We start from the raw sequence: 18,051 nt of genomic DNA, 5'->3' as shown, positions 1-18,051 counted from the left end.
ACGAAGAATTGAGGCAGTTCTGAAGGCAAAAGGGGGTCCAACCCGTTACTAGCATGGTGTACCTAATAAAGTGGCCGGTGAGTGTAGATGTAATTATTGGAGACTTAAAGAGGTTGTTCCCTTTCAAAATATCTTGTCTGCGGACAAAGTTTGCTATAAAAAAAGCCATACTTTACTCGCCCTCCTTGGGTCCAGCAGTGAGTCTCTGTTGCTTCTCCCAGTGTTTGGTTTTGGCTGCGCTGCTGATCTCATTTTGATAGTGCGGCAGCCAATAAGTGAGCTCAGTGGCTTTGCCTATGTAAGCAGAATGCTCCACTCAGAGCTGCAGTACGAACTGATTGGCTGCTGCACAAATAAACAACAAACCAGTCTTTTCTTTTGGGTAAGGCAAAACAAATCAAATGGTCTCGCCAACTTGCTGTCAAAGGCTTTTTTAAGACGATGTCTTTCTCCAGCTCAACATCATCTACTGAGCTAACCCTACTGCCTGTTATTAGGCCTGTAAGTCCTGAATTGGAGTATGGAAACAACATTTCCCACCCAGGTTCTTTTAGTCACTCCTAAATCCTGGACCGGAAATACAGTCAAAAATAAAATCATCTCATTAATTTATTGTTACTGGTGGACTTTCTCCCGGGACTTACATCACCGAGGTCAGCCACCTCAGTGACACACACCTGCCATCCAGGACCTTAGCGCCTGCTTTCTTCCAATATGTTTGACTAACTGCGCAAAATTACTAAGATTTTCTGATAATGGATAACCCCTGTAGGTAAAAGACCTTCATGTGATATATTTGTAAGGGATCCTGAGTAAGACATAGATGTTGGTGTTCAGCAGAATAATTGATCTTTGTGATTATCTGTTTAGCAGATAATTGATCACTGTGCATTCTTGAGTGATCTGCACTCTTCCTCGCCTTTATGCCACTTGCATCAGTCACTTTAAAGGGAACTGCTCATCTATTCCTTGCGCTCGCAAACACTTGCCATGTAACAAGCGATAATTTGATCACACAACATGGTGATAGACACTCCAGAAGAGGAGTAATTATTCAGAAAATGATCTCCTTGCCTCCCCAACGTATTCATAATAGGAGTCTCCATTGGATGGTAACTTTATGTCACTGGCTAATTATCAAAATTCGTCAAGATCTCCCTTTTTTTTGCTGACTTTAGCTTTGGTGCATTTCTCTTCTTTCTGACACATCAGATGATGGCTGCTTCATTCATTAGTCCTATATTAAGTTCCTCTGACTGCACACATGGTTAGAGTTGCACTCAGCACTTCATGTCCCCACTTCCTAATATCATCCCTGTGCCACATTGTTGCAACTGCCTCATCCTTGATCTATGTTGACACCTACTTCCAACTGGAAGCTACTGTAGTTGCAGAATTTTGTCTTTCAGCAGAATCATCAGGAGTGTGGGGGAAGAAGCCTTGGGAAATACCCCAATCATTACATGAATCATCTCAACATAGAGTTTAACAAGATGGACAAACAAAACTGAGGACGTACACACATATCAACAAAGTGTAACTTCACATAGCGCCATCTGCTTTCTGCTAAACACATTCCCACTCTTTAGCATGAGCCTGCAGCTGTTGTATACGGTAAAATTGAAAAATTTCAGTAAACTAATTGCAATTGGTAAAACAAACACAAGCCAAGGTCAAGGAAAAACAAGCCAATGATAGAGGACAAGAAATTTCACATTTATTTGCCCTTTTAATAATGCACATCAAGCGAGACAACCTGGGATAAACCATAAACCTTGAATGTACTGTACACAATAATCATATTCATCTACCATCAGTCAATTTGAAAATAGGATGAGTATGGATTCAAAAGAGGAAATAGAGATCCACATTTATCGATTAATTTGTATAGATAACTCATTTCAATACATGAAGACCTGAAGAAGGTAAATAATGCGAAACATAAGATCAGGTTATAAAGGTTACAGGACAGACCCTTGACAAATTGCCCTGGTTTATATCTGTTCTTCTAAGTAATTAGTTTTCTCCAGCTGCTGAGGATCTATCAATAAAGTCAAATGATTATTTTTTCCCAGTATCATCCCTTCAATGTGGGCAGCCTACCAAGGCCATAATGACTATTCACAGAAGTTTCGATTTTCTCAAGTGAAAAGTCCATTTACTTGAAGTCTTCTGTGATGTTTGATGACAAACTCTTCATGATCGAAAAAAAGCAGAAAAACTGATACATTTACAGAATCAAGAGCACGATCTGCTTCATCTCATGCAGAAGTGTTGGCACATCTAATATTTGTCTTAAAGAATCCTTTAAGCTTTGGAAATCATTGAAGAACTTAGATCACAGACGTTCTCCTTTCATCTGATTCTCCCTGGAAAATATGTTCACATGTGGATTTTATGTTCGGACTTGTGGATGGATAATCTGGCACAGTAATACCATGGCAGCAAGATGGGTAAGATTTTGCCAAATTGAAATCAAGCTCATTTCTGTAATAAACTCCCACATCCTGACCCCTATCCTGTAATAGTGTCCTCTGTGGGGGCCATTTCTTGTAATAATGGCCTTGATCATGTTATAATGTCCCTCATCTTGGCACCATCCTATAATACTGGCCACTGTCCTGGCTCCAACTCTGTAATAATGTTCCCTGTCCTGTATTGTGGAGCATAACTCTGTTATGGGGACAACAAATGGCAGCAGAAGTTAACTTGAGATGTTGATTTTATCAATGCAAAATATCAATTTATGCTGTGAATTTTGAACATGGATTCGCCATTTGCAATTCTTAGAGAGAAGTCCAAGGCAAATCATTATCTCAGCAAATCTGTGAGAAAAAAAAATGTGTACATGAGATTTCTGAAATCTCATAGGTTTTGCTGGTGCTGTAAAAAGCAGCTTTTAATTTGCTTTAAAAAAAAAAACGCAACGAAAACACAACATGTGAACATAGCCTTAAGTTGCATGCACACACATTGAGTTTGGGTATTTGCTGCTTTATCAGCATCTGTTACACGCAGGTTTTTCTGATGATTTTATTGCAGAATTTACAAAGACTTCTCTCTATGCCATTCAAGTCCCCAATGAAATTTGACAATCAAATAGTCATTTTTCAGATTTGAACATTTGTGCCAACATGTCAATTGACAGACAAAAAATATCATCTAAATTGTGGTGACAGAGTTATGCTCCACAATACAGGACAGGGAACATTATTACAGAGTAGGAGCCAGGACAGTGGACAGTATTATAGGATGGTGCCAAGATGAGGGACATTATAACATGATCAAGGCCATTATTACAAGAAATGGCCCCGACAGAGGACATTATTACAGGATAGTGATCAGGATGTGGGAGTTTATTACAGAAATGAGCTAGGATGAGGGACATTATTACAGAATGCAGACATCATTACAAGAAAGGCCCAGGATGGTGGACATTAATACAGGATGGGGCCAGCAGGAGGAGACATTAGTACAGAATGAAGGACATTATTACAAGAAGGGGCCAGGATCTTGGACATTATTACAAGATGGGGCCAGCATGGGAGACATTATCACAGTCTTTAGCCAGGAAGGAGAACATTATTACAAGAAGGGGCCAGGAAGAATGACATCATTACAGGAAATAGTCAGGATGTTGTACGCTATTACAAGATAAGGCCAGCATGGGGGACATCATTAGTTTTGAGACAGGATGGGGGACAATATAACAGTTTGGGTGCAGGATGGGGAACATTATTTCAAGAAGGGGCCAGGAAGAAGAACATTATCACAAGAAGGGGCCAGGATAGAAGATATTATTACAGGATTGGGGCCATTGTACAGGGTGGGGACATTATTACAGGATGCATTAAATAAATTGCATACCTTGATTAAAAAAAAAAAAGCAAATTCATTAATATCAATTGTCTTGCTGTTTGACCTGAAGATTGAATAACATGATGTGGATTTGTATTGACCTCTTTACATTGGTATACGCTATCTGAATTCATAGACAGTACATGTAAAATTTCAGTACGTATTTGGATCGCAGTTTGCATAAATGCCCCCAGCGTGACATCCAGCTGCTGTGTATCACCTGTCAAAGTCTCTACGTAAAATCTCAGACACTCCAGCGCAGAGTATAATTCCATCTCTCATCTTTTCCTGCCTCCGGGTGCTACCATTTTCTGCTCCACTAAAATCATTGCTCCGCTACATATTAGAAAAATGCTGATTATTGAACCAAGAAAAATAACCCATCTCATGCAAAAGGACTTCTCTTACGCTAACAAATTGAATTTACCTGTTTCTTTTTGTAACAATTGCATTATAGGAATTTATTGAATCATCCTAAGTGACCTATACAGCCTTGGAAGGCAAGCACGATCTGATTATCCCATACAGGAGCCATTGAAAATAACCTCTGTAACCCGTCTCCATAGAGATCAATATTATGAAGGCAGGGTCCATACCACAAGTCTACATATATCATAGGCTGCTTTCAGATTTGCTCATAAAATGCCAATGACTAAAATCATTCATATCAGCTCCATTTTTTCCATCATGTTTAGGTGGGAAATGTTCTCAAATTGCTCAATGTTAGAATAACCTTAATGTGCATGTTCACTGTCGAAGACCATTTTTTCATTTTTTTAATATATCTTTATATTGGTATTAGCCTAGTTTTCCGATTTAAATATAGCTAGAAAGAAATATGAATCTTAAAACGGTTCTCCGGGAACAGAGAAAAATTACTTTCATAAATCATATTAGAAATAAATTCTAAAAAAATAAGCAATTTTAAATCGAATATCTCAAAAATTTTGTTTAGAAGAAATCAATATACTGGTAATTAAAATGTTCACCATCTTGTATCGCTGACAGAGGCTGCTCACACTGCCACACTGCTGCCCTCCCTGTCTGTCTGATCTAAAATTGGAGATTCCTGGACTGCTGAGGTAAGAAAAAGCTTACAACATCCTGGCCTCTTCTTGTAATAATGGCCTCCATCCTGTAATAATGTCTCCTCCTGCTGGCCCCATCCTGTATTAATGTCCACCATCCTTGCCCCTTCTTGTAATAATGGCCTCCATCCTGTACTAATGTCTCCTCCTGCTGGCCCCATCCTGTATTAATGTCCACCATCCTTGCCCCTTCTTGTAATAATGGCCTCCATCCTGTACTAATGTCTCCTCCTGCTGGCCCCATCCTGTATTAATGTCCACCATTCTTGCTCCTTCTTGTAATAATGTCTGCTGTCCTCCCTGTCTGATCTAATATTGGAGATACCAGGAGTGCTGAGCTAAGAAGAGGCTGCTCACACTGCTGTCCACCCTGTCTATCTGATCTAATACTGGAGATACCAGGGGTGATGGCGTAAGAACAGGCTGCTCACACTGCCATCCACATTATATCTGACAAAATACTGGAGATACCAGGAGTTTTGAGGTAAAAAGCTGCTCACACTGCTGTCTACCCTATCTGATCTAATATTGGACATACCAGGGGTGCTGAGGTAAGAAGAAAATGTTTACACTTCTATGCAACCTGTCTATCTGATCTAATACTGCAGATACCAGGGGTGCTGAGGTAAGAAGAGGCTGCTCACACTGCCACGCACCCTGTCAATCTGATCTAAAAATGGAAATTCCAGGAGTGCTGAGGTAAGAAGAGGCTGCTCAAACTGCTGTCCACCCTGTCTATCTGATCATACTGGAGATTCCAGGAGTGCTGAGGTAAAAAGAGGATGCTTACACTTCTGTTTACCTTGTCTTTTTTCTAATACTGGAGACAACAGGGTGCTAAAGTAAAAAGAGGCTGCTCACACTGCTGTCCATCCTGTGTCTGACCTAATACTGGAGATACCAGGAGTTCTGAGGTAAGGCAAAGCTGTTTACACCGATGGTTACATTGTCTATCTGATCTAGTATTGGAAATACCAGGGATGCTAAGGTAAGAAGAGACCTCTCACACTGCTGTGCACCCTATCTATCTGATACAATACTGTTATGAACTGGTGGCCTAGGAGCAGCATGGACGAGCTCTGGAGTAGGTGGCCTCTATACTGACCGCAGACCCTGAACTTAACACATCAACTAGAAGTTGCCGTGGGATGTTCCTGTCACTCCCTAGACACCTCGTCACGGCCGGAGGACTAGTTACCCCTAAAGAAAGAAACAGGAATACTATCTTGCCTCAGAGAAAATTCCCAAAGGAAAGGCAGCCCCCCACAAATATTGACTGTGAGAGGAGAGGGAAATTACAAACGCAGACTGAAAACAGAATTTAGCAAAGGAGGCCACGCTACCTAGAAAGAAAAGACAAGACAGAGTACTTTGCGGTCAGTATAAAAAATACTACAAAATCCACCATAGAGAATACAAAAATCTCCACACCTAACTAAAGGCATGGAGGGTAACTCTGTGACCAGAGCTTCCAACTTGGCTGAATAAATCTTTACACAGACAAAGCTGGACAAGAATAAACATAGCAATTCACAGAACTATTAAGTCCACCGCATGTGGACTGCAAAAACAGAGCCAGGACTTATCTTTGATGATTTGGACAATCCAGAAGGAGAAACCAAGCAGAGATGTGGATCCCTAGAAAACAATGGACAACTGGCACTCACTAAAGGAAGGAGCCAGACTAAGTAGCCCCGTCCAAAGTGGAAGCAGCTGATGACTGCTGTGAAGGACAAACAGCAGCACTACCACTTATAACCACCGGAGGGAGCCCAAGAGCAGAACCCACAACAGAATTCACAACAGTACCCCCCCCCTTGAGGAGGGGTCACCGAACCCTCACCAGAGCCCCCAGGCCGATCCGGACGAGCCAAATGGAAGGCACAAACCAAATCGTCAGCATGAACATCGGAGGCAACAACCCAAGAATTATCCTCCTGGCCATAACCCTTCCACTTGACAAGATACTGAAGCCTCTGTCTAGAAAAATGAGAATCCAAGATCTTCTCCACAACATACTCCAACTCCCCATCAATCAACACCGGGGCAGGAGGATCAACAGAGGGAACCACGGGCACCACATATTTCCGCAACAAAGATCTATGAAAAACATTATGGATGGAAAAAGAGGCTGGAAGGGCCAAACGAAAAGACACTGGATTGATAATCTCAGAAATCCTATAAGGACCAATAAACCGAGGCTTGAACTTCGGGGAAGAAACCTTCATAGGAACATGACGAGAAGACAACCAGAAAAAATCCCCAACCCGAAGCCGGGAACCCACACCCCGACGACGGTTGGCAAAACGCTGAGCCTCCTCCTGAGACAACACCAAATTGTCCACAACATGAGCCCAAATCTGCTGCAACCTGTCAACCACAGAGTCCACCCCAAGACAATCAGAAGACTCAACCTGCCCTGAAGAAAAACAAGGATGTAACCCAGAATTACAAAAGAATGGTGACACCAAGGTAGCAGAGCTAGCCCGATTATTAAGGGCAAACTCGGCCAATGGCAAGAAAGCCACCTAATCATCCTGATCGGCAGACACAAAGCATCTCAAATAAGTTTCCAAAGTCTGGTTAGTTCGCTCGGTTTGGCCGTTTGTCTGAGGATGAAATGCGGAAGAAAAAGACAAATCAATGCCCAGCTTAGCATAAAAGGACCGCCAAAACCTAGAAACAAACTGGGAACCTCTATCGGACACAATATTCTCCGGAATGCCATGCAAACGAACCACATGCTGAAAAAACAACGGAACCAACTCAGAAGAGGAAGGCAACTTAGGCAAAGATACTAAATGAACCATCTTAGAAAACCGGTCACAGACCACCCAGATAACAGACATCCTCTGGGAAACAGGAAGATCCGAAATAAAATCCATAGAAATATGCGTCCAAGGCCTCTCAGGGACCGGCAAAGGCAAAAGCAACCCACTGGCGCGGGAGCAGCAAGGTTTGGCCCGCGCACAAGTCCCACAGGACTGCACAAAAGAATGCACATCCCGTGATAAAGAAGGCCACCAAAAGGACCTACTAACCAAATCTCTGGTACCAAAAATCCCAGGATGGCCAGCCAACACAGAACAGTGAACCTCAGAAATCACTTTACTAGTCCATCTGTCAGGAACAAACAGTTTCCCCGCTGGACAGCGATCAGGTTTATCAGCCTGAAACTCCTGAAGAGCCCGTCGCAAATCAGGGGAGATGGCAGAAAGAATCACCCCCTCCTTAAAAATACCAACCGGCTCAAGAATCCCAGGGGAATCAGGCAAGAAACTCCTAGAGAGGGCATCAGCCTTAGCATTCTTAGAACCTGGAAGATACGAGACAACAAAATCAAAACGGGAGAAAAACAGGGACCATCGTGCCTGTCTAGGATTCAGCCGTTTGGCAGACTCTAGGTAAATCAGATTCTTATGATCGGTCAAGACCACAATACGGTGCTTGGCCCCCTCAAGCCAATGTCGCCACTCCTCAAATGCCCACTTCATAGCCAACAACTCACAATTGCCGACATCATAATTGCGTTCCGCAGGCGAAAACTTTTGAGAAAAGAAGGCACACGGTTTCATCAAGGAACCATCAGAATTCCTCTGAGACAAAACGGCCCCTGCCCCAATCTCAGAAGCATCAACCTCAACCTGAAAAGGAAGAGAAACATCCGGCTGACGCAACATAGGGGCAGAAGTAAATCGGTGCTTAAGCTCCTGAAAGGCAGAAACGGCCTCAGAGGACCAATTAGCTACATCAGCGCCCTTCCTCGTCAAATCGGTCAGGGGTTTAACCACACTGGAGAAGTTGGCAATGAAACGGCGATAAAAATTAGCAAAGCCCAAAAATTTCTGAAGGCTCTTCACGGATGTGGGCTGGATCCAATCATGAATGGCCTGAACCTTAGCCGGATCCATTTCTATAGATGATGGAGAAAAAATGAAGCCCAAAAGTGAAACCTTCTGTACTCCAAAGAGGCACTTAGACCCCTTCACAAACAAGGCATTGTCACGAAGGACCTGAAATACCATCCTAACTTGTTTCACATAAGACTCCCAATCATGTGAAAAAATCAAAATATCATCCAAATATACAATCATGAATTTATCAAGATAATTCCGGAAGATATCATGCATGAAGGACTGAAACACAGATGGGGCATTAGAGAGTCCAAATGGCATCACAAGATACTCAAAATGGCCCTCGGGCGTATTAAACGCAGTTTTCCATTCGTCACCCTGCTTAATACGAACCAGATTATATGCCCCTCGAAGGTCAATCTTAGTAAACCAACTAGCCCCCTTAATTCTGGCAAACAAATCAGAAAGCAAAGGCAAAGGGTATTGGAATTTGACCGTGATCTTATTCAAGAGGCGATAATCAATACAGGGTCTCAAGGAGCCATCCTTCTTGGCAACAAAAAAAACCCCTGCTCCTAATGGAGAAGAAGATGGCTGAATATGCCCCTTCTCCAAAGACTCCTTTACATAACTCCGCATGGCGGCATGTTCAGGCACAGACAGGTTGAAAAGTCGGCCCATAGGAAACTTACAGCCTGGAATCAAATTAATAGCACAATCACAGTCCCTATGCGGTGGAAGGAAACTGGACTTGGGCTCATCGAAAACATCCTGGAAATCTGACAGAAACTCAGGAATTTCAGAAGAGGGGGAGGAGGAAATTGACATCAGAGGAACGTCATCGTGAACCCCCTGACAACCCCAACTAGTCACGGACATAGATTTCCAATCCAACACCGGATTATGTATCTGTAACCATGGAAACCTCAGCACAACAGCATCATGCAAATTATGTAACACCAGGAAGCGACAATCTTCCTGATGGGCTGGCGCCATGCACATGGTTAACTGTGTCCAAAACTGAGGTTTATTTTTAGCCAATGGTGTAGCATCAATCCCCCTCAAAGGGATAGGACTCCGCAATGGCTGTAAGGAAAAACCACAACGTCTGGCAAATTCTAAGTCCATTAAATTTAAAGCGGCGCCTGAATCCACAAATGCCATGACAGAGAATGACGATAATGAGCAGATCAGGGTCACAGATAACAGAAATTTAGGTTGTACAGTACTGATAGTAACGGAATTAGCGATTCTCTTGGCACGCTTAGGGCAATCAGAAATAACATGAGCAGAATCGCCGCAGTAAAAGCACAACCTATTCTGACGTCTGAATCCTTGGCGTTCCGCTCTAGACACAATCCTATCACACTGCATAGGCTCAGGACTCCGCTCAGAAGACAACGCCATAGTGTGCACAACTCTGCGCTCACGCAAGCGCCGATCAATTTAAATGGCCAGAGACATAGAATCACTCAGACCTGCAGGCGTGGGGAACCCCACCATAACATCTTTAACAGATTCAGAAAGACCCTTTCTGAAAATTGCCGCCAAAGCATCCTCATTCCACTTAGTAAGCACAGACCATTTTCTGAATTTCTGGCAATATGACTCTGCCGCTTCTCGACCCTGACACAGGCCCAAAAGTGTTTTCTCAGCATGTTCTACAGAGTTAGGTTCATCATACAATAACCCAAGCGCCTGAAAAAAGGTGTCTACATTAAGCAAGGCCGGATTCCCAGATTCCAGGGAAAATGCCCAATCCTGCGGGTCACCACGCGACAGAGAAATGACAATTTTTACCTGCTGGATGGGATCACCAGAGGAACGGGGCTTCAGAGCAAAAAACAGTTTACAGTTATTTTTAAAGCTCAAAGATTTGGACCTGTCCCCGAAGAACAGATCGGGGGTAGGAATTCTAGGCTCTAAAACCGGAGTCTGCACGATATAATCAGAAATAACCTGTACTCTAGCAGCAAGTTGATCCACCCGAGAAGCAAGTCCCTGAACATCCATGTCAACGCCTAACTCCTGAGCCACCCAGAAGTGAAAATAAAACACAACAGAGTACAGAAAAAAAAATGGCTCAGCACTTTCTTTCCCTTCCTTTGAGATGCGGTTAACTCATTGTTGGCCAGTTGTACTGTTATGAACTGGTGGCCTAGGAGCAGGATGGACGAGCTCTGGAGTAGGTGGCCTCTATACTGACCGCAGACCCTGAACTTAACACATCAACTAGAAGTAGCCGTGGGTTGTTGCTGTCACTCCCTAGACACCTCGTCACGGCCGGAGGACTAGTTACCCCTAAAGAAAGAAACAGGAATACTATCTTGCCTCAGACAAAATTCCAAAAGGAAAGGCAGCCCCCCACAAATATTGACTGTGAGAGGAGAGGGAAATTACAAACGCAGACTGAAAACAGAATTTAGCAAAGGAGGCCACGCTACCTAGAAAGAAAAGACAGGACAGAGTACTGTGCGGTCAGTATAAAAAATACTACAAAATCCACCACAGAGAATACAAAAATCTCCACACCTTACTAAAGGCATGGAGGGTAACTCTGTGACTCCAGAGCTTCCAACTTGGCTGAATAAATCTTTACACAGACAAAGCTGGACAAGAATAAACATAGCAATTCACAGAACTATTAAGTCCACCGCATGTGGACTGCAAAAACAGAGCCAGGACTTATCTTTGATGATTTGGACAATCCAGAAGGAGAAACCAAGCAGAGATGTGGATCCCTAGAAAACAATGGACAACTGGCACTCACTAAAGGAAGGAGCCAGACTAAGTAGCCCCGTCCAAAGTGGAAGCAGCTGATGACTGCTGTGAAGGACAAACAGCAGCACTACCACTTATAACCACCGGAGGGAGCCCAAGAGCAGAACCCACAACAGAATTCACAACAGTATACTGCAGATTAAAGTGGGGCTGAGGTAAGAAGAAGCTGCTCACACTGCTGTCCACTCAGTCTATCTGATCTAGTATTGGAGACACCAGGGATGCTGAGGTAAGGAGAGGCTGCTCACACTGCTGTCCACCCTGTCTATCTGATCTAATACGGGAAATACCAGGAGCGATGACGTAAGAAGAGGCTGCTAACACGGCAGTTCACTATGTCTATCTGATCTAATATTGGAGATACCAGGAGTGTTGAGGTAAGAAGAGACTGGTCACACTGCTGTCCACCCTGTCTATATGATCTAATACTGGAGATTCCAGGAATGCTGAGGTAAGAGGCTGCTTACACTGCTACACTGCTGTCCACCCTGTCTATCTGATCTAATACTAGAGATTCCATGAGTACTGAGGTTAGAAAAGGACGCTTACACTGCTGTTCCCCTTGTCTTTTTTGATCTACTACTGAAGATCAGGGTGCTGAAGTAAGAAGAGGCTGCTCACACTGCTGTCCACTCTGTGTTTGACCAAATACTTGAGATACCAGGAGTTATGAGGTAAGAAGAAGCTACTCACACTGCTGTCCTCCGTGTCTATTTCATCTAGTATTAGAGATACCAGAGGGGCTGAGGTAAGAAGAGGCCTCTCACACTGCTGTGCACCCTGCCTATGTGATCTAATGCTGCAAATTCCAGTGGTGCCGAGTTAAGAAGCTGCTGTCCATGCTATCTGATCTAATACTGGAGATACCAGGTGTGCTGAGGTAAGAAAAGGCTTCTTTCACTGCTGCTCACCTTGTCTTTTTATCCAATACTGGAGATACCAGGTTGCTGAAGTAAAAAGAGGCTGCTCACACTGCTGTGCACCCTGTCTATATGATCTAATATTAGAGATACCAGGCATGCTGAGGTAAGAAGAAGCTGCTCACACTGCTATGCATCCTGTCTATCTGATCTAATAATGGAGATACCGGAATACTGAGGTAGGAAGAGGCTGTTCACAATGCTGTCCACCATGTTTATTTGATCTAATAGTGTGGATACTAGAGGTGCGTAGGTAGGAAGATGCTGCTCTCGCTGATGTCCACCCAGCCTTTATGAATGACAATACATGGTATAGGCTCCAGTCTTAACATTCCATGACAGGTTTTTGTCTGTGTAGTGGCCATCCTAATTCTAAAATGATTATCTCTCTAGAAAAAACAATTGTAATTTGGTAATTAAAAGTCTTAAGGAATTTATTTATAATGGCATTTTCTTCGGTTATATACTTTTCTCAGAAAACATCTTCAAATTCTCTATTCCTATAGCCACCATTAGGGAGAGCTTAAGAGTTTACTGCATACTGTCATAAATTGACCACGACAACAAAGCACGATGGAGAAATTTTTAAGACTGAAGTTACATACTCAAATCTTGAACAAATAGAATGGTGGAGATGAGTGTTCTAAAGCCTCTTAATACATTTGGCCTATCGGTTGGCTATCCGTGTACCAGAATTGATATGAAACAATTTATAACAATTTTCTGTAATTATTGTAAATTTGTTGAGTGTCTGCTGGCCATGGTCTTTCTGATAATCTCCTCCTGATGGGGCCAAGTTAAAAAAGTTGTAACATTTTACTCAACATTACACCAGAGAACTGGTACAGAATGATTATCTGCCCCTATGTACTGAAGCTTCTAAGCTGCTCCTAGTTTTGTAGGTGAACAGTCTGTATCATTTACAGGGAGTCTATCTGCGCATGTTTCCCGAACAGACTGCTAGATAGGTAATGTGAAATTAATGAAAGTAATGTTGCCATTAATATGAGTATCATAATTGACAAAATCCACTGGACATTATTCAGGAGTCTTGAGGTTTGGATGTTAAACTCGCCAAAACACCTCCTCCGGGTCTTGATTGACAGCTTTGGTGCGTCGTCCAGTAGTGATCTGGTGCATGCGCAGTGCCTTTATTTTTTGGCCATTGGTTTCAGTTTTCCTTATGGATTGGAGTCACAGCTGAAGCCGCCCATTAAAACCAGAAGGGAAGGATTTAGGAACATTTACGGACCGAACCTTGGGCCACTGCCTAGGCTGGAGACGGAGTACTTTTCTCCTTACGTTAACATTATAGCTAAGAACATATTTTATTTATTGAATTATTTCATGTTTCTAATTACGTCCGCTTACTTTCAGAAATAGCGCCACTCTTGTCTATTGTTCATTTCCAATATTCAGCTCCAAGACTAAATTGCAGTACCAGACACAACCTGTAGACGGATGTGGCGCTGTTTTTGAAACAAAGTGTCAGCGTTTATCAAAAACTGAAACAATCCTTTTAAATAAGCTTTCAAGGCATCTATTTAGTGGAGGGAGCAGTATGATGGGATAAAACATCCTGACAGACTCCGGTAGCTGAGAAGACTGGAGGAAAAAACCAGAAATTTTACCAATTTTTTTTTGCCGTTTTGAATGAGAGTGATTTTACTGGTGCGAAAGTGACCACTGCAGGGTCAGATGACTGTTAAAGAGCACATCAACACTCAGAGCAGCAGCGCCGATGGAGTATTTTGTCTGAAGACTATTTGGAGTGTTGTGTTAATTTTTTCATTGCATATTTTACATGGATTGAAGCAACAAAATATGGTTGAAAAAGTAAACATACCCCAGAAAAAGTATACATACCCTATAAACTTACTTGTGGAGTCACATGCGTAGCACATAGATATAATAATGATACAAAGCACATCTGAATCAGAACTCTCCATACTGTAAGTATAATGGACTTATTACCATACACAAGATTAATTGTCTTTGCCGTCATATTGTTATTGTTATTCATTAGCACAGCACAGTACAAAGAACCTGCCAATCACCAAAGTAATCGGCGACTCTGATCCTTCCGAGTGGGAAATAAAGTGAAATGTGTGAGCAGTAATTCGGAAACATTTGTGACTATAGACTGTGTGTGAGGAGACAGGATACTTTCTATGTTCAGATTCCATTCACTGCAAATATATGAAGCGGGCAGCACTCAAATAGTTAAAGCAGTTTACCTGCAGTCCTATGTCAAGCCACTGAGAAATGTGATATATAGGTGAGTGCTGTCAGATGACAACCCCAGGACTGAGACATCTGTATATTTATAGGCTTGTCTACATTTTGGGAGAGGGCTATAATGTTAGTGCACATCTATCTATCTATCTATCTATCTATCTATCTATCTATCTATCTATCTATCTATCTATCTATCTATTATCTATCTATCTATCTATTATCTATCTATCTATCTATCTATCTATCTATCTATCTATCTATTATCTATCTATCTATCTATCTATCTATCTATCTATCTATCTATCTATTATCTATCTATCTATCTATCTATCTATTATCTATCTATCATCTATTGTCTATTTATCTATCTATCTATTATCTATCTATTATCTATCTATCATCTATTATCTATCTATTATCTATCTATATATCTATTATCTATCTATTATCTATCTATTATCTATCTATCCATCTATTATCTATCTATTATTCATCTATCTATTATCTATCTATTATCTATTTATTATCTATCTATCTATCTATCATCTATCTATCTTGAATATCTTGTATATTTATCTATGCATTATCTATACTTCTATGTAATTATCTGTCACCCATCTATTTCCTTCTATGTACAGTATCTTTCATCAATCTCAGATCTATCTATTGTCTATCCCATATCTATCTATCTATGTATCTATCATCCATCATCACCTTTACATACAAGTAATTATATCAATTATCTATCCATCTATATTTCAAACATTTATATGCAATCAATCTCTCTAACGATCTATACTCATCTATTCATTATCTATCCATCTATCTCCTTCTATGTCCCTTTGATCAATCTCACATTTATCTATGCTTATATATCCATTCCCTATCTATTGATCATCATATCCTTCTATCTATACCTCTATTATCTATCTATCTATAATCTTATCTATCTCTCCCTCATCTGACGCACTGTGCTATGATGCATTTTCTGAGCATTTCCACAAGATTACAAATGAACCTTTACTCCATGAGCATAGATAGAAACCTTGGCGGTAAATGTGTCAGTCTCTGCCTCTTATTACAATGTGTGATCTTTGACTTTACATAGGACTGCAGGTTAACCCCCTACATTACCATAACCCTATCAGCACAATGCACAGACCATCCACCCCTTTACAATACATGTTATAGAAGCCATACAATGTTACTTAGCCATTTCTGGTAAGTTGCTTTGTTCTTACTGTTCCCCCTGGATCAGTTGTACAGATATTAGTCAGATTGCACAATAATCACATCTTAATATATCAAATACCCAAAAGCATGAACTCTATTGTGTGACCGGTGCCCTAGTCTCCCTGAAATGACTGGAGGTTTTGCTCCCTAGTAAGATGTAGACAGGTGCACAGAATGTATAGAATAAGATATAGGACATTACCTGTAGGATTTACATCCCTGAGTCCTTGGACCACCGCATGGAGTAGTTTGGCTTCAGATGTCCTAGAGGCACAGAGCCCACCACCAGCCGGATACATGTGTAGATGCTTGGAGGGAGAGAGCAGAATTGAGGGGAGGGAGGTGAACTGAGCCTGAATGCTGCTGCTCACTGTTCCTCCATGCCAAGGGTTGCATCCTCCAGGGAACACACTTAAACACTTATCTCCATTGTCACCCTCTGGATTTACTGGGGATGACAGGCGTGGAGATGATAGAATAGTCAATGAGGTCCTGCAGAGAAGGGACACAATAGGGTGAGCACAGTCAGGGTCAGCGCAGGGGTCCCCAATCAGCGCAGCTCATTTCACACTCTCCCAATTCTGAGATTTCAGTTTTCTCTCCGCAGTCACAATCATTTCATGATGCTGGGTGTCAGGGAGGAATTGGGGAGGCAATGAGGAGAACACTTCATTTCTGAAAGTGGCGTCTCCTTCAGGAGAATGAAAAAAAGCAAAAGAGAAAAGACAAACAAGAAGCACCGAAAAGTCAAAAATTAGATAGCGATACTAAACTTGTACCATGGAAACAGTCACTGCCAAAATGTAAAATGTTGATTCTTTCTGATGTACAGTTGAAACCAGAAGTTTCCGTACACTATATAAAAAGACACATCTGCAGGTTTTTCTTAATATCTGACATGAAGTCAGAATAAACCTTTCCCATTTTAGGTCAATTAGGATTACCATAATTATTAATATTTGCCAAATGTCAGAATAATGCGATAATGTTATAAGGTATTTTTGTTACTTTCTGCAAAATCAAAGTTTACATACATTTCTTAAACTGAATGACTTGGGTCAGACGATTGGGATCTCCTTCCACAAGCTTCTCACAATAGTTGGTCGGAATTTGGGCCCATTCCTCCTGACAAAACTGGTGTAACTGATCCAGGTTTGTAGGTCGCGTTGCTCGCACTGGCCTATTCAGCTTAACCCATAAATTTTCAATACGATTGAGATCAGGGCTTTGTGATGGCCACTCCAAAACATTGGCTCTGTTATTCTTAAGCCACTTTGTTACCATTTTGGCAGTATGCTTCAGGTCATTGTCCATTTTGAAGACCCATTTCCGCCCAAGCTTTAACTTCCTGGCTGATGTCCTGAAATGTTACTTCTGTATTAAAACATAATCTTCTATTCTCATGATGCCATGTATTTTATGAAGTGCTCCAGATCCTCTTGCAGCAAAACAACCCCACAACATGATGCCGCCACCTCCGTGTTTCACAGTTGGGATGGTGTTCTTAGGCTTCCAAGCTTCTCCCTTTTTCCTCCAAACGTATCGATGGTCATTATGCCCAAAAAGTTCAATTTTAGTTTCATCAGACCACAGGTCATGTCTCCAAAAATTAAGGTCTTTGTTCCTGTGTGCATTTGCAAACATTAATCTGAATTTTTTTATGTTTCTTTTGGAGTAATGGCTTCTTCTTGGCAGAGTGGCCTTTTAGCCCATGTTGATACTTGTTTCACTGTGGATATTAATACAAACGTACCAGCTTCCACCATCATCTTCACATGGTCTTTTGCTTTTGTTCTTGGTTTGATATGCTCATGTCGGATCAAACCACGTTCATCTCTGGGACACAGAACCTGTCTCCTTCCTGAGTGGAAAGATGGCTGGACATTCCCATCTTGTTTGTACTTGCGTATAATCTTTTGTACAGCTGAACAAGGTAACTTGAGGTTTCTTGAAATTGTACCCAAGGATGAGCCAGACTTGTGCAAGTCCACAATTCTCTTCCTGATACCTTGGCTGATTTCTTTAGACTTTCCCATGATGCTACAGATAGAATCAGTGTGTTTCAGGTGTGCATTAAAT

General features: G+C 41.8%; 1 protein-coding gene across 1 annotated transcript in view; it reads right to left on the bottom strand.

Moving 5' to 3' along the window:
• Window positions 1-16,298, bottom strand: part of LOC143773992 (neuropeptide Y receptor type 2-like) — a 70,566-nt gene extending 54,268 nt beyond the window's left edge. Inside the window, exon 1 of the mRNA XM_077261287.1 lies at window positions 16,175-16,298. The gene's annotated coding sequence lies outside the window, so the exon portion shown is untranslated. The remainder of the gene's footprint in view (window positions 1-16,174) is intronic.
• Window positions 16,299-18,051: the final 1,753 nt, after the last annotated feature.

The sequence above is a fragment of the Ranitomeya variabilis genome, chromosome 5 (assembly GCF_051348905.1).
Source record: "Ranitomeya variabilis isolate aRanVar5 chromosome 5, aRanVar5.hap1, whole genome shotgun sequence".
Classification (NCBI taxonomy): Eukaryota; Metazoa; Chordata; class Amphibia; order Anura; family Dendrobatidae; genus Ranitomeya; species Ranitomeya variabilis.
Note: the sequence above shows the minus strand (reverse complement) of the source record. Positions and strands in the feature narration are given on the sequence as shown.